We start from the raw sequence: 22,744 nt of genomic DNA, 5'->3' as shown, positions 1-22,744 counted from the left end.
TAATAGCCCCCATTAGCAATTTTAATGAAAACAAATGCAAAATTATCTGGAGCATGGTTAATGCTAAATTCATTTTTAATTCACAGAAGGATCTGGCCTGGAGCTGCGCCCACGAGTGTCTTCCATGCCGGGCATTCCAGCATCGAAGGGGACTGACCAACTCGGCTGCGTGTCCAAGGGGAGGATGCCGCGATGACGAGACAGTCTTACATCTCTTTTGGCAATGTTATTTTTCACAACTCATATGGACAAAAATCCTCCCCTTGATGAAGAAGATAACCGGAATAAAGAGAATTACAAGTGAAGGCGTTTTTTACGGATGTCTGGAGTGCCCAACAAGGACTCAGAAAATTATGGCATGGAAGATTACTAACTGCGTTAAAGCAGCTCTGTGGGCGGCCAGGAATATTCTTTTATTCAAACATGAAATTTTATCTGTGAATGATATTTTAGGAATTTGTTTTTATGAAATGCACAAGTATTATCTTTTAGACAAAAAATTCTCTCCTGTTTTAAGTAGAAAATGGTTTTTTAGCGAATGGAATTCTATAATATGATGCCACCAAGTGCCCTTTTATAAATTGTATGATTTTAATCTGACAATTTGTATTTATTTTTTAACCATTGTTGTAAAATTTGAATCCCTGTAGAAATGTTGAAAAATGTTAATTTATTGTAAAACCTGAAAAATTTTAAATAAACGGTTACCCCCAAAGTTGGGGTAGTCAACTTAAAAAAAAATCTGTTCTTATCAGTTTAATATCTGATACGTCCCCTATCTGGGGACCATATATTAAATGGATTTTTAGAACAGGGAGATGGAAATAGAGCTTGCTCTGTCCACTCCACGCATTGACCTGGTATTGCAGTATTTCCAGGACCGGTGCACCCTTTCCTTATGTGTTGACTAAAATCAGATTCCAAAAGTGTTTTTTGTGTTTGACATTGTTTCTGTCTTTCTGAAGGGATCTCCCCTTTTAATCCCATTATTTCAACACCTGTTGGACAATGCATGAGTGATAATGAGCTAATTAATTAAATGCAATTAATGAATACATTGCCACCTCTTGTTTTGTGTCGTCTGTGTGTCTGTGTTTCCGGCATTTCACATTGGAACAGCTCATTCACCTTCCTTGTCTTCTCTCCGCCCTCCCTTTTAGGTAAGTTAAAGAGCTGCACCTGAGCCAGCCACTGATTGATGCAGCACCACAGTCAAATAGTGGAGTGGAGTAGGGGAACAGCAAACAGCCATTAAAGCCGCCCGCCCGCCCGCCACAATGGACCTACCTGTGTACACTAGATGGATGTGATGGAATGTACTGTCGTCCCTACATTTCAAGAAGGAGTAAGAATTGCAGTTGCAACAAAGCCTTGCTTGCCTACAAAGAGAGCAGCAATTTGGATTTGTTACTATGTTACCTAGAAGAATAACAAACTGTGCAAGGATGGAGGTTGTAGGAGCAAGGAGAAGTTGTCTGTAAAGTTGGTGGATGCTTATTTTCCATTTTGCAGTCCCTTGTCTCCCTCTTGTGGCCTCCTGGAGGCAACTAGCTGTGCAAAAAAAGACAGCCTGGCGGCCGGCTGTTGCAGTGTTGCCCTCTCAGGCAACACTGAGTGACTGACTGAGCCGCACCGTCTTATATAAAGTTCAGACGGAACTTTGCACGTGTCATAGTGGAGCCAGAGCCAGCTTTCTGACATCATAATGGGGCCTCAGAGATAAAAGCCTGGGCCCAGGCAGTGTTGGTCAGTGCTGCTCAGCAGGCAGCACTGGACTGGACTGGATTACAGCTGATACAAGGTGTGAAGGAACAAGGGGTGGCTGTGGGCATGCACTTGCTGCCGCTGCCAGTGTTTATCTGCATGGCAGCAGGGCATTTGGGCGTTGCCAGGAAGGCGTTTTTATGTAGATTCCTCCTCTTTCAGCACTGCATTGTGGTGCAAGCAAAAGAAGCAAATCCTGTCTGGCTTCCTCTCCGGCCTTTATTCACCTCCCGTGTAGCTGTGAGTGTGTGAGCCTGCAGGGCCCCATGGAATTGCCTAGAAGTAGGCTGAATCGCTGCAAGGGCTGAACAGCAGTATCGGGCAGGCTCGGGCAACACGCGGCCCGTTCGGGTTATCGCTTCTCGGCCTTCTGGCTGAGATCAAGTGTAGTTCTGATTACTTGTAGTCAGTGCTGCCTGGTCTTGGTTAGGAGGTGCTCAGGTACCCTCTCTCTCGGCCTCGGGGGATCGTCCAGGTTCGCCTGGACTTCACCCCCGTGCTGCTATTTGGGAGAGAGGCTTAGTCCTGAGCAACGAGTTGCGATCCACATACCCCCGTGTAGGCTTCGGCCGAAAAGGGGAGGCTGCGTAGACGTTACGTCACCAACGGGTGGCGTGACTATTCCAAAAAAATAAAAGATTCACTATGGATGAAAATCCAGGTGACATACCGGCGTATGCCCGGATTAAGAATACCGTGCGAGTTATTCTTTCGGAGGAGAAGGCGACGACTTGCGGCTTGAAATTCGTGGTGGAGACCGTGCTTGTTGGCATTTTCAATGTCCAAAAGAGGGAGATTTTGGCAGTGCAGGACTACCCAAGAAGAAGAACCTATGACATCACATTTATACAGAATGGAGTATTCCAAGATCTGCTGGCGGCATATGCAGTAAAAAAGGACCCGAGACTGGACGGAGTGGATTTTTACGAGCATGTTTTGGACATCACAAAAATGATTGTTATTAAGATGTACTGCCCATTTGCTGACGTAAAAGATGTGATGTCCTTTTTATCCCCCTATTTTAAAACGGTAAAGTGTATTGGCAAAGTCATGAATGAGGTTGGGGTCTGGACCTCTAAATGGAGATTTCTAGTGACATGCTACAGAGATGCCAATTTTACAGGAGGGATAATGCTGCCGCCAGCACGTTTTAAATTAGGAGATATGGCAGGAGACTTTTATTTTTCAGGGATGCCTCCATTCTGTAGGAAATGCCAAAAGTACGGTCACACCAATGAGTCCTGCGAGAGCACCTGTAGGAACTGTGGCAGCTCTGAGCACGAGGCCAAAACTTGCCCTCTGGGGAAAAGGTGTCGATATTGCAGCCGAGTTGGTCACCTTTTTGCATTTTGTCCCCACAGATCGGAACAACCCGAGGTCCGGCCGAGGCGTCCCGAGCAGCCAGCAGGCCAGATCGTACCCCCAGAAGGAGATGAACCCCAAGGAGAAGGCCAGGATGAGATGGATACCTCTAGCAGACCCCCCCAAACAGGTGACCCAAAAGAGCAGAGACGGAACAAGCGTCGATCCAGTGATCAGCGGACGAAAAAGCCCCCCCAGGAAACTGGGGAGACGGGTAGTTCGGATGAAGCTGATCCTACTGGTCCGCAAGAGATGCTGGGTCAGCCTGTACCTGAGGCAGAGGACCCGGGCGGAGCGGCAGCGACACACAAGCGACGTAGGGCGTACTCGGAGGTGGCAGCGGGGGTGCCGATGGAAGTACCTGCATTGGCGAAGGCAGGGAAACCACTGGACGTGCCCCCGAAAGTGACGACTAAAGGTCCACCCCCTTCTAGCCAGTTGGGGGATACACGGACAGCTGCCTCCGAGGTGACGGAGGTCCCAGAGACGTCAGGGAGCGCAATTCCTGCCCCTATCGAAGGGGAGGTCGCTGCCAAAAAAGCTCCAGCAGATGAAATGTTGCCCGTGGAGTCCATATGGGATCCTTTCATGATTAGTGCCTCAGGTTTGGCGGGGGGTCAGCTAAGTGATGGGAGTTCCTCTCCTACCTTCTCTATTTTTTCAGTGGACTCCAGAATCGAAGGTTATGAGAGTCCTAGTGGGGTCTCTGGCGATGCGGAGGACTGCTGAGGCCACCTCGGGTAAGATTATAAAGACTGTCTTTCTCCCTTTTCCTCATGGCTGAGTTATGTGGTCTTTCCTTAAATGTAAGAAGCGTGCATTCTAAGACAAGAAGAGCTGCCCTGTTTGATTACCTCTCTATTCTTACCGCGTCAGTTTTTTTCCTACAGGAATGCTGCATCCCACATCGCATGGACTATAAAAAATATGAAAGAGATTGGAGACTCGGACCTTCGGTGTGGTCCGGGTCTAACGAATCTAAAGCCGCAGGTGTCGCTATTTTATTTAAAGGGAACGTTTTAATTGACAGTTTTTATGAAATTTTACCAGGCAGAATTTTAATGGTCAAAGCTTTTATAGACGATATTAAATGGCAGTTTTTAAACTTTTATGGTTCTCCTGAGAGAAATGAAAGAGCTAGAATGCTAGAGATTTTACCCCTTTTTATTAATGATTCAGAACCACTTGTTTTAGCGGGTGATTTTAATTGTATTTTAAAGGGGGAACGCCGGTTCTCTAATTCAGTAAGCAGGAACTACGACAAGACCTCGTCAATTTTAAAAGATATTGTTACTGATTTTAAACTCACCGATGTTTTTAAAAAATGTAACAGGGATTTATGTGAAGAGGCCGGCGTTACCTGGAGCAACGTGACCTGCAGCTCCAGGATTGATTTTATCTTCTGCTCTTATCAAATACTGCCTTTTAAATGTGATATTAACCCAAACGTCTTTTCTGACCATAAGTTATTGTATTTTAAAGTGAAATGTGATAACCAAAGAAGAACTCCGAAAAAAGCCTGGAAATTAAACGTATCCCTTTTAGAAGATCCGCAAATTTTAGCTGATTTTATTACCTTTTACAAAGGCTGCAGACGGGTAAGACATCCCAATATGCCCATCGTCACCTGGTGGGAAAAAATGAAAGTTAAAATAAGAGATTTTTTTATTAAGATTGGGATGAGAAAAGCAAAAGAGAAATGCAAATTTTATGCAAATTTAAATACCCGTCTGCAGACCCAATATAAATTCAGAGAACAGGGTATGCTGGTGGACAAGGAGATCATTGAGATTAAAAAAGAGATCTCCCAGTGCCTGGAGCAGAGGGGAAAGGAAATAATATTTCGCTGTAAGGTAAAACATCTTGAGGAGAACGAGACCTGCTCCAGGTATTTTTTTAAGAAAATCAATGATAAGCATACCCTGTTGGATAATATTGAAGGTGAAACAAATACCCAAAATATTTTAAAAAAGGTACATGGGTTTTATGCGGATATTTTTAATGTTAAAAACATTGACAATGCTTTTATGAATGACTCATTGAAGGAGGTTGATGCTGTTTTAGATCCTGTCTCCCAAAACTTTTTATTACAGGAGATTTCAGAACAAGAAATTTTAGAAACTACCAAGAGTTTTAAAACAGGTAAAGTCCCTGGTCCTGATGGTATACCCATAGAGTTTTATGTTCTATTTTACGGTGTTTTAAAGGAAGATCTCCACTCTCTTTTTACACAAGTTTTTAGAACAAAAGCCCTCCCGGGGTCCTGGAAGAAAGGTGAGGTGTCCCTGCTGTACAAAAAGGGGGACAAAACCGACATTAAAAACTGGAGACCAATTACACTGCTAAATTGCGACTACAAGATAATGGCTAAAATTTGTGCAAATAGATTAAAAGCAGTCGTAAACAAAATAATTCACTCCAACCAGGTCTGTGGGATACCCGGGAGGAGCATATGGGATAACCTGAACCTTTTAAAAGATGTTATTAATGACACAAAGGAGAGGAAAGGCAAAATGGCAGTTTTAACAATCGACTTTGAGAAAGCCTTTGACAGAGTGTCACACTTTTATCTTTTTAAGGTTTTAGAGAAAATGGGTATACCGGAAGGTTTTATACAGTCTCTGAAGGCCTTTTATGACAACTGCACTAGCAAGATTTTAGTCAAAGGTTTTAAAACACAGGATGTCCTTTTAAATTCCGGAGTGAAGCAGGGGTGTCCCTTGTCCCCACTACTTTTTATTTGTGCAATTGAGCCTCTACTGTGCACCTTGAGGAAAAGCAAACAGATACGTGGAGTCCCCCTGCCGGGCGGGGGGGGACTAGAGGCAAAGGTAGTGGGGTACATGGATGATGTCGCGGTACTGTGTAGGGACACCCTATCACTGCAAACAACTTTAAGACAGATCTATAAGTTTTGTTGCTCCTCCGGTTTTAAAGTCAATTTTAATAAAAGTAACATTTTAAACATTGGCAATATGATTTTACAGGACATTCCAGTCCCTGTGTCAGAGACTGTGCAGATTTTAGGGGTCTCCTTCAATGAGTTAAACAATGGTTTTAACAGTTGGGACTTGGTGGCACAAAAAGTTAATAAAAAGATTTGTATGTGGAATTTGAGAAAGCTGACCATGGAGGGAAAAGTTTTAATTACCAAAATGGTGATTTTACCGATTTTATTATATTTGAGTATGGTTTTCCCTCCCCCTGATATTTTATTAAAAAAAATAAATAAAGCTTGTTTTACATTTTTATGGAACTCCAAAATGGAAAAACTCAGGAGAGAGAAGGTGATGATGCCAAAACTAATGGGTGGTAAGGATTTCCCTGACATAAAGACCTTTCTTTTAATCAAATTTTTTACTGCATGTCTTAACGCTGCTTTTAAGGATCACTACTGGTCATATTTTATCCGTTTTAACACCGGGTATTTTATGAGGAGGAACGGATGGTTCTCCACGGTTTTAAGCTCCCCGTATGCTTTTAACCTCCCTGACCAGTACAAGATTTTAGAGAAAATTGTGAACCTTTTTAACTTGAAAGGCAAGAGAATTGAAGACGTGCAAAATAGTAAAAGTGTTTTAAAAAAGATAAAAGAAAATGTTTTAGTAGCCCCCATTAGTAATTTTAGTGAACAAAAGTGCAAACAAATATGGAGAATGGTAAATATTAATTATCTTTTTAATCCTCAGAAAGATCTGGCCTGGAGTTGTGCCCACGAGTGTCTTCCATGCCGGGCATTCCAGCATCGAAGGGGACTGACCAACTCGGCTGCGTGTCCAAGGGGAGGTTGCAGAGATGATGAGACAGTCTACCACCTTTTCTGGCAGTGCTACTACGCACAATTGGTGTGGTCAAGAATCCTCCCCTTGGCACAGAAGATTACAGGACTACAGAGATTTACTAGCAATGGCGTTTTTTATGGATGTCTGGAATGCCCAACACAGACCCGAAAAATGATGGCATGGAAGATCACTAACTGCGTCAAAGCAGCTCTGTGGGCGGCCAGAAACATTCTTTTATTTAAACATGACGTTTTAACTGTGGATGATGTTTTAGCCATTTGTTTAAGTGAGATGCACAAGTATTTTCTTTTAGATAAAAAACTCTCTCCTGTTTTATGTAGAAAATGGTTTTTTAGTGAATGGAGTTCCATAATTTGATGCCACCAAGTGCCCTTTTATAAGTTATGTGATTTTATCTGATAACTTGTATTTATTATTATACCATTGTTGTAAACCCTGTGTATTTATTGATTTATTGTAAAAATGTAAAAATTTGTAAATCCTTTTTTGTCAAAAATTTTAAATAAACGGTTACCTCCTTTGTTGGGGTAGTCAACTCAAAAAAAATCTGTTCTTATCAGTTTAATATCTGATACGTCCCCTATCTGGGGACCATATATTAAATGGATTTTTAGAACAGGGAGATGGAAATAGAGCTTGCTCTGTCCACTCCACGCATTGACCTGGTATTGCAGTATTTCCAGGACCGGTGCACCCTTTCCTTATGTGTTGACTAAAATCAGATTCCAAAAGTGTTTTTTGTGTTTGCCATTGTTTCTGTCTTTCTGAAGGGATCTCCCCTTTTAATCCCATTATTTCAACACCTGTTGGACAATGCATGAGTGATAATGAGCTAATTGATTAAATGCAATTAATGAATACATTGCCACCTCTAGTTTTGTGTCGTCTGTGTGTCTGTGTTTCCGGCATTTCACATTGGAACAGCTCATTCACCTTCCTTGTCTTCTCTCCGCCCTCCCTTTTAGGTAAGTTAAAGAGCTGCACCTGAGCCAGCCACTGATTGATGCAGCACCACAGTCAAATAGTGGAGTGGAGTAGGGGAACAGCAAACAGCCATTAAAGCCGCCCGCCCGCCACAATGGACCTACCTGTGTACACTAGATGGATGTGATGGAATGTACTGTCGTCCCTACATTTCAAGAAGGAGTAAGAATTGCAGTTGCAACAAAGCCTTGCTTGCCTACAAAGAGAGCAGCAATTTGGATTTGTTACTATGTTACCTAGAAGAATAACAAACTGTGCAAGGATGGAGGTTGTAGGAGCAAGGAGAAGTTGTCTGTAAAGTTGGTGGATGCTTATTTTCCATTTTGCAGTCCCTTGTCTCCCTCTTGTGGCCTCCTGGAGGCAACTAGCTGTGCAAAAAAAGACAGCCTGGCGGCCGACTGTTGCAGTGTTGCCCTCTCAGGCAACACTGAGTGACTGACTGAGCCGCACCGTCTTATATAAAGTTCAGACGGAACTTTGCACGTGTCATAGTGGAGCCCTGAGGAGCCAGAGCCAGCTTTCTGACATCATAATGGGGCCTCAGAGATAAAAGCCTGGGCCCAGGCAGTGTTGGTCAGTGCTGCTCAGCAGGCAGCACTGGACTGGACTGGATTACAGCTGATACAAGGTGTGAAGGAACAAGGGGTGGCTGTGGGCATGCACTTGCTGCCGCTGCCAGTGTTTATCTGCATGGCAGCAGGGCATTTGGGCGTTGCCAGGAAGGCGTTTTTATGTAGATTCCTCCTCTTTCAGCACTGCATTGTGGTGCAAGCAAAAGAAGCAAATCCTGTCTGGCTTCCTCTCCGGCCTTTATTCACCTCCCGTGTAGCTGTGAGTGTGTGAGCCTGCAGGGCCCCATGGAATTGCCTAGAAGTAGGCTGAATCGCTGCAAGGGCTGAACAGCAGTATCGGGCAGGCTCGGGCAACGCGCGGCCCGTTCGGGTTATCGCTTCTCAGCCTTTTGGCTAAGATCTCGTGTCTGACTGAAAGGTCTTTCCAAAGCTTGTCGAGCTCTTGGCCATAGGGCATCGGTGGTTCGCCATCTTAAGCCCTATGCTGCTATAAGGAGAGGACCTGCGAGGAGAATTCGAGGAGAAGGCGATCCCCACAAAGCGAGGATGGAGGCTACTATGCGTTTTTCAAGATCCGATGAACTGAAGATAAAGGATTCCTTCAAGATCGAGGTTGGAGATGATGCCAGAGACAAGTTCCAGCTGGGTTTCTTCGTGAGGCGAGTTTTGCTGGAGATCCTTGGGATAAAGAGAGAAGACATCCTAGCTCTCCAAGATGCTCCAGGTCGCTATACCCTTACCCTGGTGTCGGAAGCTGCTTGTCAAAGCTTGTACAGGACCATCAGGTTGAAGTTGGGTGAGGAAGACCTTAAAGGTCTAGTCTTTGTTATTCTGTTTACCACTGAAGAAAAGCCTCTGGTGGTTCATATGAGTAATCCCCATGTGCTCCTGGATGACATCAGCTTCTTTCTTCAGAGACATTGCGCCTCAGTGCGCTTTTCCCACAAAGTCCTGAACTCTGAGAAGCTGTGGACAGGAAAATATAAGTTTTTTGTCAAGCTGAAGGAAGACTCAGAAGGAATTGGGGGATACCATCACCCCCCTTCAGGATTCTTAATTGGCAGAGACAGAGGACGTCTGTTTTATCCTAACATGCCTTTGTTTTGCCGGAAATGTATGGACTTTGGGCATACGTATGAGAACTGCCCAGAAGAGGTGGCAGTTTGTAAAAAGTGTTACCAGAAGGGCCACGCAACTTTCAGTTGTCCAAATGTGATGGTCTGCAACATTTGCCGTGTACCAGGGCATGCCTTTCGGGACTGCCCTTTGAAGAAAACTGGCTCTTATGCAGATGCAGTCAGAGGGCAGCCAGGGGCTGCTGGGACATCTTCAGCGCAGAGGCCAGCGGCGAAATCTCCGCAAGGAGAAGGCTTACCTGACGTGGGTGCTCCGGCTGTCTGGTCGGATTGCCCTGATGGATTGGAGAATGCTGATCCTGTGAGACCTGAGGCTAAAGCAGGGGAGAGATCGTCTGTGGCAGCCAAAGGTCTTGGCCCAAAAAACTCTGAAGATCTAGAGAAGGCTAAGATCATGAGACAGGTGAAACCCGAAGCCAAAGTGGGGGAGAGATCTTCTACAGAGGCCAAGGGCCACAGTCTGGAAGAAGCCATGGATCTAGAAGTGCAGAGGAAAAGAAAACCTGAGGAAGAGGGATCAAGTGTTGGCTCTAAAAGGTCCAGCACGCCTCAATATAAGCCCCTAGTGACACCGGCTAAACTGACACCTCCGGCAAAGCAACCTCCAGCAAAACCGCCTCCGGCAAAACCCCCACCATCCGATCCTGCCAATATTGAATTTTCTGATTCAGAAGACGTGTCTAGCCCCTGCACCCCAGTGGGCTTCATGTCAGATTCGGATAGTAGTGCCCACTAATCCGAATAATCTATGGCAAACAGCATTAAAATTTCCTCCCTCAATGTGAGGAGTCTAAAGGGTCCGACAAGGCGGGCCGCTTTATTTTCGTATTTATCTACAGTGGACTCAGACATTTTTTTTGTACAGGAATGCGGAATAGATTTTGACATGAACTATGCAACTCTAAGACAAGATTGGACTTTGGGCAATTCCATATGGTCTGGAGATAATGAAACCAGATCAACCGGTGTTGGAATATTGTTTAAGTCTAAGGAGTTCAAAGTCAATGCATTCAAGGAAGTTATGCCCGGAAGAGCTCTGTTTGCTAATATAACCCATCATGGGGTGGACTTAAGACTTCTCTGTGTTTATGCCTCGCCTGTAAAAGAAGAAAGGTCGCAGTTGTTGGAGGATATACAATGCTACTTACCTGGTTCATCCCCGCTAATAATAGCTGGCGACTTTAATTGTATCTTATCCGGTGAGAAGAGAGAAGGTAGCACTGGAGAGCCAAAAAAAGACAAAACAGAGAAACAGTTAAAAGACCTGCTCATAGACTTTAAACTAAAAGACACCTGGAGAGACCTGCAAAAATCTGACCCGGGCTACACCTGGGAAAATGCTGTTACGAAGTCCAGAATAGACTTTACTTTTGTTACAGAGCAAATTATTCCAAAATCATCTTTGTTAATTTCCAATATTTTTTCAGACCACAAAATGATTCAGACACAATTAGAAGTTCCCAGACTTGTCAAAGGCAGAGGAGTCTGGAGACTCAATACAACGCTACTTCAAGAAACTGCAATAAAGACAGATTTTTTAAACCATTATAACCATTTAAAAAGTAAACAGAAAAATTACGCTTCCATGCTAGAGTGGTGGGAATACGCCAAAAATAAAATCAAAGAATTCTTTGTCAAAAAAAGCATTGCGAGAGCAAGAGAGAAGACGAAGTGGCACAACACACTCAACACCAAGCTACAAACGTACTACAAACTTAGAAGTGCTGGTATAGACATGGAAGACTTAATTATAAATGTAAAGGAACAAATCGCAAAAGAAATTGAGAATAAAGGGAAAGAAATCATCTTCAGCTCAAAAATTGAAATTCTTGAGAAAAATGAGAAATGCTCTAGATATTTCTTCAAAAAAACCGTCAACGCCAAAGAGATGATCAAGGAGCTGGAAGGCGAAACAACAGCAGACGGCATGCTTGCCAAAGCTCAAAGCTTTTATCAAGAACTTTTTAACGACAAACCTATAGACTTGTCTTTTACTGAGGATGCTATTAACACTCTAGATTGCACTTTATCCAAAACCGACCAAGAAATGTTATGTAAGGACATTACTTCTGAAGAACTTCATGCTGCTGTCAAAAGCTTTTTATATGGAAAAACCCCGGGATCTGACGGTCTTCCCGTAGAATTTTATAGGGAATTTTGGGACATTTTAAGTGTGGACTTTTATCTTGTTATTAAGGAAGCCTTTAAAAGTGATCTGCTACCACTATCCTGGAGAAGTGGACTCGTATCCCTAATTCATAAAAAAGGGGAAAAATCTCGGTTAGAAAACTGGAGACCAATTACGCTTCTCAACGTGGATTACAAAATTATGTCCAAAATTTTAGTTAACCGTTTTAAAGGGGTTTTAAGCCAAGTTATAAATATGGACCAAGTTTGTGCAGTACCAGGGAGAAGTGTGACAGAACATCTAAACACCATCAGAGATGTAATTTGGTACCAGCAAGATAGACAGCAGAATTTAGCCATCTTGTCATTAGATTTTCAGAAGGCATTTGATCGTGTGTCTCATAGGTTTTTATGGTTAGTTTTAAAAAAGATGTGTTTTCCAGATGCTTTTATACGACAAATTGCGCTTTTATACAAAAACTCTTTTAGCAGAATATTAGTCAACGGCTCGCTAACAGATGAAGTTAAACTGCACTCAGGAGTTAAACAGGGGTGCCCCTTGTCGCCCATACTATTTATATGTGCCATTGAACCGCTTCTGTCAATGATCAGAAAAGACAAGGTTGTCAGAGGTGTTCCCCTACCCGGAGGTGGTGGGAACGAAGTTAAAGCCATGGGCTATATGGACGATATCTCTATCTTCTGTTCATCACAGGTTGCCCTTAGGCGAGCGATAAGAATTACAGAATTTTTTTGCCTAGCCTCTGCTTTTAAACTTAATATTGACAAAAGTAGTTGTTTTACGATTGGAGATTGGACTGATTTTTTTATGCCTAGCTTAAAAATGCAAACCGACCAAATTAAAGTTTTAGGCGTAATCTTCGATCAACAAAATAATGGTGCGCAAAGCTGGGAAGACGTAAAAAACAAGTTACAAAAGAAAATAGATTTATGGATGTTGAGAAAACTTACCTTGAGTGGGAAAATTCTTGTCATAAAAGCCATTCTGCTTCCGATTATGCTGTACTTGAGTTTTGTGTTTCCACCGAATGAGTTAACTGTTAAAAAACTTCAAAGAATGCTATTCCAATTCGTATGGAGTTCGAAATTTGAAAAGCTAAATAGACAGACAATGTTTAAATCACTTAGTAAAGGTGGTAAAGATGTGCCAAATGTAAAACTTTTTCTATATTCTAAGTTTTTTAGCCTCTGTTTTAAAAGTGTGTCTTTATGTAATAATTGGTCCTATTTTTTACGATATGCTGCAGGACATATTTTTAGGCGACGCAAGTGGATTTCTATGTCATTATCTAGTCCAGTTTTAATATTTCCACCTAAGCAATATATTATTTTAGAAAAGGTAATAAAACAACATAACCTTGAGTCCTTTGAGGTGGAGACTTTGAAAAATCCGAGGAAATTGTCCCTAGAAATAAAGAAAAAAGATACAATGACACCCATTTCTAACTTTTCTTTCAACAGAAGCGCTGCTATATGGGAAAAAGTTAATGCACCCTACCTTACAAACAGCCACAAAGACATTGCCTGGATGATGGTTCATGACTGTCTGCCCACCAGATTTTTCCAGCACAGAAGGGGATTGAGCAATTTCAGTGTCTGCCCTAGACAACAATGCTGCTATGATGAGACGACCTTGCACATATTCTGGAATTGTCATTTTGCACAGACTGTTTGGAAAGAATGCAGAGAACTTTTAAAATTCTTAACTGGTCTTAGCTTTTTAAACTTTGAAGTGATTTTTTATGGTATTCATGAGACACTGCCAAAAGAAAAAGAAAGAGTTTTATGGTGCACTATAAACTGCATAAAAAACGCACTATGGAAAACCAGAAATATTTTATTGTTCAAGAGAGATTATATTAGCGAAAAAGAGTGTATAAAATTAGCAATCAGTGAACTGTATTTATATTACCTGCTAGACAAGAAACGTTTAGGGAAAAGAAGAGCACAGAGCACATGGCACTTTAGTTGTTGGAAGATGTTATACTAGACCTTGTTCTTAAGAAATTAGTTTGATTAGACTTAGTTAAATTCAAAAGAAAAAAATCTGTTCTTATCAGTTTAATATCTGATACGTCCCCTATCTGGGGACCATATATTAAATGGATTTTTAGAACAGGGAGATGGAAATAGAGCTTGCTCTGTCCACTCCACGCATTGACCTGGTATTGCAGTATTTCCAGGACCGGTGCACCCTTTCCTTATGTGTTGACTAAAATCAGATTCCAAAAGTGTTTTTTGTGTTTGCCATTGTTTCTGTCTTTCTGAAGGGATCTCCCCTTTTAATCCCATTATTTCAACACCTGTTGGACAATGCATGAGTGATAATGAGCTAATTGATTAAATGCAATTAATGAATACATTGCCACCTCTTGTTTTGTGTCGTCTGTGTGTCTGTGTTTCCGGCATTTCACATTGGAACAGCTCATTCACCTTCCTTGTCTTCTCTCCGCCCTCCCTTTTAGGTAAGTTAAAGAGCTGCACCTGAGCCAGCCACTGATTGATGCAGCACCACAGTCAAATAGTGGAGTGGAGTAGGGGAACAGCAAACAGCCATTAAAGCCTCCCGCCCGCCCGCCCGCCCGCCACAATGGACCTACCTGTGTACACTAGATGGATGTGATGGAATGTACTGTCGTCCCTACATTTCAAGAAGGAGTAAGAATTGCAGTTGCAACAAAGCCTTGCTTGCCTACAAAGAGAGCAGCAATTTGGATTTGTTACTATGTTACCTAGAAGAATAACAAACTGTGCAAGGATAGAGGTTGTAGGAGCAAGGAGAAGTTGTCTGTAAAGTTGGTGGATGCTTATTTTCCATTTTGCAGTCCCTTGTCTCCCTCTTGTGGCCTCCTGGAGGCAACTAGCTGTGCAAAAAAAGACAGCCTGGCGGCCGGCTGTTGCAGTGTTGCCCTCTCAGGCAACACTGAGTGACTGACTGAGCCGCACCGTCTTATATAAAGTTCAGACGGAACAAGGGACTGCAAAATGGAAAATAAGCATCCACCAACTTTACAGACAACTTCTCCTTGCTCCTACAACCTCCATCCTTGCACAGTTTGTTATTCTTCTAGGTAAAATAGTAACAAATCCAAATTGCTGCTCTCTTTGTAGGCAAGCAAGGCTTTGTTGCAACTGCAATTCTTACTCCTTCTTGAAATGTAGGGACGACAGTACATTCCATCACATCCATCTAGTGTACACAGGTAGGTCCATTGTGGCGGGCGGGCGGCTTTAATGGCTGTTTGCTGTTCCCCTACTCCACTCCACTATTTGACTGTGGTGCTGCATCAATCAGTGGCTGGCTCAGGTGCAGCTCTTTAACTTACCTAAAAGGGAGGGCAGAGAGAAGACAAGGAAGGTGAATGAGCTGTTCCAATGTGAAATGCCGGAAACACAGACACACAGACGACACAAAACAAGAGGTGGCAATGTATTCATTAATTGCATTTAATCAATTAGCTCATTATCACTCATGCATTGTCCAACAGGTGTTGAAATAATGGGATTAAAAGGGGAGATCCCTTCAGAAAGACAGAAACAATGGCAAACACAAAAAACACTTTTGGAATCTGATTTTAGTCAACACATAAGGAAAGGGTGCACCGGTCCTGGAAATACTGCAATACCAGGTCAATGCGTGGAGTGGACAGAGCAAGCTCTATTTCCATCTCCCTGTTCTAAAAATCCATTTAATATATGGTCCCCAGATAGGGGACGTATCAGATATTAAACTGATAAGAACAGATTTTTTTTTTCAGTTGGCTACCCCCTCGCGGGGGTGTCAATGATTTATTACTTAAAATTCAAAAACATTTACAATAAATTACAGCTTTTTACAATGAATTACAGTAATAAAATCAATTTACATAAAAACACATAAAAGGGGACATGGTGGCAAATTCTTATATATTGGAGTTCCATTCTTTTACAAACCATTTATTTGAAAGGGTGGCATTTCTTTTTTTATCTAATAAATAATAAATGTACATCTCGCTAAAACAAAGACCTAAAACATCGTCAACAGATAAAACATCGTGCTTAAAAATCAGGATGTTCCTGGCCTTCCACAGAGCTTCTTTTACGCAGTTCATCGTCTTCCATGCAATAGTCTTTTGGTTCGCGGTTGGGCATCCAAAGAGTCCATATAAAATCATTTCGTAACTCAAGTCCTTTAGGTCTGCCATCTTCTTCATTAGAGGGAATATCTTTATCCAAATATGTTTTGTAAAATCACAAGTCCAAAAAATATGACGCACTGTCTCCTCAGCCTGGCAGCCTTCCCTCGGACAGACAGCAGACCTCGTGAATCCTCTCCTGAATTGGAATGCCCGGCATGGAAGACATTGATGAACGCAGCTCCAGGCCAGGTCCATCTGTGTATTAAAAAGATAAAACACATTAACCATTTTGAAGATAAAAGCACAGCGTTCATTATTAAAATTTTCAATATTAGTGACGACTTCATTTCCTCTTATGTCTTTTATAAGTTTCTTACTGTTTATCATGTCATTAAAATTTTTCCCTTTAAAATTAAACAAGGCCACTATTTTCTCTAAAATCACGTAATTTGCTGGTAGATTAAAAGCATAAGGTGAGGTTAAAACAATTTCAAACCACCCCATCCTTCGCATAAAAAACCCAGTATTAAAACGTAGAAAATAAGACCAATGATGTTGTTTAAAAAGAGAATTAAGACAGAAACAAAAGTACTTGATTAAAAGAAACCTATTAAAATCTGGAAAGTCTTTGCCACCCTTTGGTTTGATTTTCATTACCGTCTCACGTTTAAGTTTCTCCATTCTGGAACTCCAAAAGAAGGTAAAACAAGCTTTAGTAATTTTTCTTAATAAAACCGTGGGAGGAGGGAAAACCATGCTTAAGTATAAAAGCAAAGGTAAAATTATCATTTTAATTATTAAAATTTTTCCCTCCATGGTAAGCTTCCTCATGTTCCACATGCATATTTTTTGATTTACCTTCTGCGCCACCATGTCCCAACTGATAAAACCATTGTCGTACTCACTGAAGGAGACACCTAAAATTTTAATATTATCAGACACAGGAACCGGTATATCTCTAAGAGCCATGCTTCCTATGTTTAAAATATGACTCTTGCTGAAGTTTACTTTAAAACCGGAAGCACAGCAGTAAAACTCGATTTGCCTAAGGGTTCTCTGAAGCGACAGGGCGTCCCTACATAAAACCGCCACATCATCCATGTACCCCACTGCTTTAGCCTCTACGCCGCCTCCCCCGGGCAGGGGGACTCCACGGATACACTTATCGCGGCGAATTGCGCATAACAGAGGCTCCAATGCACATATAAAAAGCAGTGGGGACAAGGGACACCCCTGCTTCACCCCAGAGTTTAAAAATACGTCCTGTGTCTTAAAACCATTCACTAAAATTTTGCTGGTGCATTCTCTGTAAAAGGCTTTAATAGATAATAAAAATCCTTCAGGTATACCCATACGTTCTAAAACCTTAAAAAGATAAAAATGAGAGACACGGTCGAACGCCTTTTCAAAGTCTATAGATAAAATGGCTAATTTACCTTTTCTAGACCTCGTGTCCTCAATCACGTCTTTTATTAGGTTTAAATTATCCCAGATGCTGCGGCCTGGCACCCCACACACCTGGTCAGAGTGTATAATGTGGGGTATTATGGCTTTTAATCTATTTGCACATATTTTAGCCATAATTTTATAGTCGCTATTTAGAAGGGTTATTGGTCTCCAATTCTTTAAAACTGCGATGTCACCCGTCTTATACAGCAGGGAGACCTCACCCTTCCGCCAGGACTTAGGCAGCATCTTGGAATTAAAAACATCAGAAAAAAGGTTAAAAAGATCCTCTTTTAAAATGTCATAAAATTTTACATAAAACTCACTGGGTATACCGTCCGGTCCGGGAACTTTCCCTGTTTTAAAACTCTTAACAGTTTCTAAAACCTCCTGCTCCGTCAGCTCCTGTAATAAAAAATTCTGGGAGACAGGGTCTAAAACAGTAGTAATCTCCTTCAGTGAGTCACGCATAAAATTATGATCCACAGTCTTAACATTAAAAAGGTCAGTGTAAAACTCATGAACTTTACTTAAAAGACCCTGTACATCTGACACCCCTTCTATATTTTTGATAATTGCCTTTTTGTTATTTATTTTCTTAAAAAAGTACCTGGAGCAGGTCTCGTTCTCCTCCACATGTTGTATTTTTGAACGGAATATAATCTCTTTACCTTTCTGCTCCAGGCACTGGGCTATCTCCTTTTTCAAATTGGTGATGTCATCTTTAACGTCTATGTCATGATCTTGCATTTTGTACAGGGTCTGCAGACGGGTATTGAGAATTTTAAAAAAAGCGTATTTCTCTTTGGCTTTCGCCACGCTTTTCTTAATAAAAAAATCTTTCATTTTCTCCCACCATGCACTGATGGGAGTACGTGTGTCTCTTACCCGCCTGCTTTCTTGGTAAAATTCAATAAAATCTGCTAAAACCTGTGGATCGTCTAAAAGGGAAACATTCATCTTCCAGGACTTTTTACATACAATATTATTAAGATCATGCTTTACTTTAAAAGATAAAAGCCTGTGATCTGAAAACACATTGGTTAAAACTTCACAATTAAAAGGCAGTAAATTTTCAGAACAAAAGATAAAATCAATCCTGGAGCTACAGGTGGCGTTGCTCCAGGTAACGCCGGCTTCCTCTGGACTGCTCCTGTTACATTCTTTGTATATGTCTTTTAATTTAAAATCAGTCACGATATCCTTGAGCAGTCCAGAGGTCTTGTCATAGTTCCTACTCGTACTGTTGGTAAGCCGGCGTTCTCCTCTCAGGATACAATTAAAATCACCTGCGAGGATAAAAGGCTCAGATGTGTTGATAAAAAGCGGTAAAATCTCCAGCATCCTCGCTCTTTTCTGGTGATCCGTAAAAATTTAAAAACTGCCACTTTACACCATCAATAAAAGCTTTAACCATTAAAATACGTCCTGGTAAGATTTCTTGAATAAAATCAATTAAAACGTTTCCCTTAAAAAGAATGGCGACCCCTGCTGATCTGGACTCGTTGGATCCAGACCAGACGGATGGACCATACTTCCAATCCTTTTTGTAATTTTCATATCTCATTGTATGGGGAATGCCGCACTCCTGCAGGAAAAATACAGAGGCTGCCAGGCAAGATAAAAAATTGAAGAGAGCAACCCTTCTCACTTTTGACTTGGCGCCCCTCACGTTGAGGGAGATTCCCATGAGCTCAGACATCGTGGAGAGTTAAAGCAAAATTCTGATTTTAAAATAATAAATAATAGGCGTACTTAAAATCAGATTGCTCCTCCACCAGCAATACCCGAAACCTCACTTGAACTCATGGCCCCGCCCTCATCCGACTCAACTGAAAAGAGGGACGAGGCAGGAGAAGAACTACTGTCGCTGAGAGCTGAGCCAGCAACACTCACCTCGTACACGGGGAGCCCAGACTCGCACAGCCTCACCTGGGTCTCTCTCGGTTGACCGACTGGGTCCATGTCTGGTGGGTCCCCCAAGGGCCCCGCCTCTCCCCCCTGGGCCCGTGAAGGCCGGTCTAGAGGGGGAGGTTGTGCGCATGGCAGGGTGTCCGATAATACGGAGGGAGCAGTGCCCGTCCTCCTCACCAGTGCAGGCGAGGAGGGGGTCCCAGGAGGAGCCACATCTTTCCGCACGGACGTATCCATCTGCTCCTCCCCTGTCTCCCTCCTACTGGCACGTTCTTGCTTCCCCTTTTTACGGGGACCCACCTGTACCCAGTCTTCTCCTTCCGAGTCGGTCTCTAGAGACCCAGGATTAGGAGCAGGCCCGGCACCGCCTGAGCAACCAGCCGTCTGGGATGCCACAGGTTCATCGATGGCCTGCTCCTTTTCTGCCTTCCTCTTGGCCTGCCGTTTTTCCTTGGCGCTGGGCTCATTTTTATCCCCTGAGGTCGCTGGCTGAGAGGCACCTGTTTTGGCTTCGGCTAGCCGTACTCTTGAAGCCCAGGTACCTCTCTGCTCTTTTGCCGCAACAGCTTGTTCTCCTCCTTGAGGACGGGACTGCTCTGCTGGTGGAGCACGTGGGGGCACCTCGGGTTGCTCATCTTCTTCGCCTCGGTACCTATGTGGACAAGCATAATAAAGATGACCAGTTTTTTGACAAAAATTGCATTTTTTCTCTTCTGTACATTCTCTCATTGTGTGTTGTTTACTTCCACAGTTCCTGCAGGTGACATCGCAGTTAAAACTGGTATGTCCATAGGTACCGCAGGCCCTGCAGAAGTTTGGCATTCCTGAGAAATAGAGGTCGCCATTCACATTCCCAAGTTTAAAACGAGCAGGTGGTAGCTTCGTTTCTTGGGTGGAGGGGTCCTTTATTAGCGTAACAATAAATTTCCATTTGACGGTCCACACACCGCACTCGTTCATAACTCTCCCCAGCAGCTTAACGTTCTTAAAGTATGCAGCAAGAAACGCCGCCACTTCCTGATCTTTCACGTATGGGGAATACATTTTAATCACTACGAGTTTGGTTACTTCAAAAGCGTGTTCAATTACCTGGACTCCCAAGGCCATGAGTTCACCTTGTTGCCTCTCAGCTTTTCCCATGGCATCACGGAGGATTCCTTCTCCCATAAAAGTCACGTCGTACACTCCACGCCTTGGGTAGTCCTGGATCGCCAAAATCTCGTTCTTGTGGACCGCCAACCGCTTTTCCAAAATATCGTGGACAAGGAACTTGAGACCACGAGGACCGCCTCCACCCTCTGCCAAGATAAATCTTGCAGTATTCCTCAACCGGGCGTATACCGGCACCGCATCAGGTCCGCCTGCCATTTGCGTGGCCAGGTCGGTACCGCACAGCTTGCGCTGCGCCCTTTGGCTTTAAGGAGACACACCAAAGGGCTGGGGGGGGGGATCGCAACTCGTTGCTCAGGACTAAGCCTCTCTCCCAAATAGCAGCACGGGGGTGAAGTCCAGGCGAACCTGGACGATCCCCCGAGGCCGAGAGAGAGTGTACCTGAGCACCTTCCGACTAAAAACCTCCTGTATAAATACACTTGGTCTTAGCCAAAAGGCCGAGAAGCGATAACCCGAACGGGCCGCGCGTTGCCCGAGCCTGCCCGATACTGCTGTTCAGCCCTTGCAGCGATTCAGCCTACTTCTAGGCAATTCCATGGGGCCCTGCAGGCTCACACACTCACAGCTACACGGGAGGTGAATAAAGGCCGGAGAGGAAGCCAGACAGGATTTGCTTCTTTTGCTTGCACCACAATGCAGTGCTGAAAGAGGAGGAATCTACATAAAAACGCCTTCCTGGCAACGCCCAAATGCCCTGTTGCCATGCAGATAAACACTGGCAGCGGCAGCAAGTGCATGCCCACAGCCACCCCTTGTTCCTTCACACCTTGTATCAGCTGTAATCCAGTCCAGTCCAGTGCTGCCTGCTGAGCAGCACTGACCAACACTGCCTGGGCCCAGGCTTTTATCTCTGAGGCCCCATTATGATGTCAGAAAGCTGGCTCTGGCTCCTCAGGGCTCCACTATGACACGTGCAAAGTTCCGTCTGAACTTTATATAAGACGGTGCGGCTCAGTCAGTCACTCAGTGTTGCCTGAGAGGGCAACACTGCAACAGCCGGCCGCCAGGCTGTCTTTTTTTGCACAGCTAGTTGCCTCCAGGAGGCCACAAGAGGGAGACAAGGGACTGCAAAATGGAAAATAAGCATCCACCAACTTTACAGACAACTTCTCCTTGCTCCTACAACCTCCATCCTTGCACAGTTTGTTATTCTTCTAGATAAAATAGTAACAAATCCAAATTGCTGCTCTCTTTGTAGGCAAGCAAGGCTTTGTTGCAACTGCAATTCTTACTCCTTCTTGAAATGTAGGGACGACAGTACATTCCATCACATCCATCTAGTGTACACAGGTAGGTCCATTGTGGCGGGCGGGCGGCTTTAATGGCTGTTTGCTGTTCCCCTACTCCACTCCACTATTTGACTGTGGTGCTGCATCAATCAGTGGCTGGCTCAGGTGCAGCTCTTTAACTTACCTAAAAGGGAGGGCAGAGAGAAGACAAGGAAGGTGAATGAGCTGTTCCAATGTGAAATGCCGGAAACACAGACACACAGACGACACAAAACAAGAGGTGGCAATGTATTCATTAATTGCATTTAATCAATTAGCTCATTATCACTCATGCATTGTCCAACAGGTGTTGAAATAATGGGATTAAAAGGGGAGATCCCTTCAGAAAGACAGAAACAATGGCAAACACAAAAAACACTTTTGGAATCTGATTTTAGTCAACACATAAGGAAAGGGTGCACCGGTCCTGGAAATACTGCAATACCAGGTCAATGCGTGGAGTGGACAGAGCAAGCTCTATTTCCATCTCCCTGTTCTAAAAATCCATTTAATATATGGTCCCCAGATAGGGGACGTATCAGATATTAAACTGATAAGAACAGATTTTTTTTCAGTTGGCTACCCCCTCGCGGGGGTGTCAATGATTTATTTATAAAAATTTCAATTTTACAATAAAACACATTTTAGTTCCATAGATAATATACAAAGAATTTTTACATTGTAACAATAGTAAAATCAAATTTTCATAAAATTTATGTAGAGGGACATGGGGCAAATCTTTATTTATTTGGAGTTCCAGTCAGTCACAAACCATTTATTTAGAAGGGTGGCATTCCTTTTTTTGTCTAGTAAAAAATAAATATACATCTCACTAAAACAAAGACCCAAAACATCATCAACCGATAAAACGTCGTGCTTAAAAAGGAGGATGTTCCTGGCCTTCCATAGAGCTTCTTTGGCGCAATTCATCGTCTTCCATGCAATTATCTTCTGACTCGCGGTTGGGCATCCAAAAAGTCCATATAAAATATCTTCATAGTTTAAGTCCTTTAGGTCTGCCATCTTCACCAAAAGAGGGAATATTTTTTTCCAAAA

General features: G+C 43.1%; 4 non-coding genes and 1 pseudogene across 4 annotated transcripts; 3 read left to right on the top strand and 2 right to left on the bottom strand.

Moving 5' to 3' along the window:
* The first annotated feature begins 725 nt into the window (after positions 1–725).
* Positions 726–894, top strand: LOC142729621 (U2 spliceosomal RNA; annotated as a pseudogene).
* A 6,545-nt stretch (positions 895–7,439) lies between these two features.
* On the top strand, positions 7,440–7,628 carry LOC142729603 (U2 spliceosomal RNA). The gene has a single exon (XR_012878382.1). It is a non-coding gene; the product is annotated as a U2 spliceosomal RNA (small nuclear RNA).
* A 6,148-nt stretch (positions 7,629–13,776) lies between these two features.
* On the top strand, positions 13,777–13,968 carry LOC142729600 (U2 spliceosomal RNA). Its single transcript, XR_012878379.1, has one exon. It is a non-coding gene; the product is annotated as a U2 spliceosomal RNA (small nuclear RNA).
* A 1,393-nt stretch (positions 13,969–15,361) lies between these two features.
* LOC142729627 (U2 spliceosomal RNA) lies at positions 15,362–15,558 on the bottom strand. Its single transcript, XR_012878395.1, has one exon. It is a non-coding gene; the product is annotated as a U2 spliceosomal RNA (small nuclear RNA).
* Positions 15,559–22,099: 6,541 nt separating this feature from the next.
* LOC142729625 (U2 spliceosomal RNA) lies at positions 22,100–22,294 on the bottom strand. The gene has a single exon (XR_012878393.1). It is a non-coding gene; the product is annotated as a U2 spliceosomal RNA (small nuclear RNA).
* Between the last annotated feature and the right edge of the window lie 450 nt (positions 22,295–22,744).

This window comes from Rhinoderma darwinii, unplaced genomic scaffold (assembly GCF_050947455.1).
Source record: "Rhinoderma darwinii isolate aRhiDar2 unplaced genomic scaffold, aRhiDar2.hap1 Scaffold_729, whole genome shotgun sequence".
Taxonomy (NCBI): Eukaryota; Metazoa; Chordata; class Amphibia; order Anura; family Rhinodermatidae; genus Rhinoderma; species Rhinoderma darwinii.
This window is presented reverse-complemented; position numbering and strand designations above follow the sequence as displayed.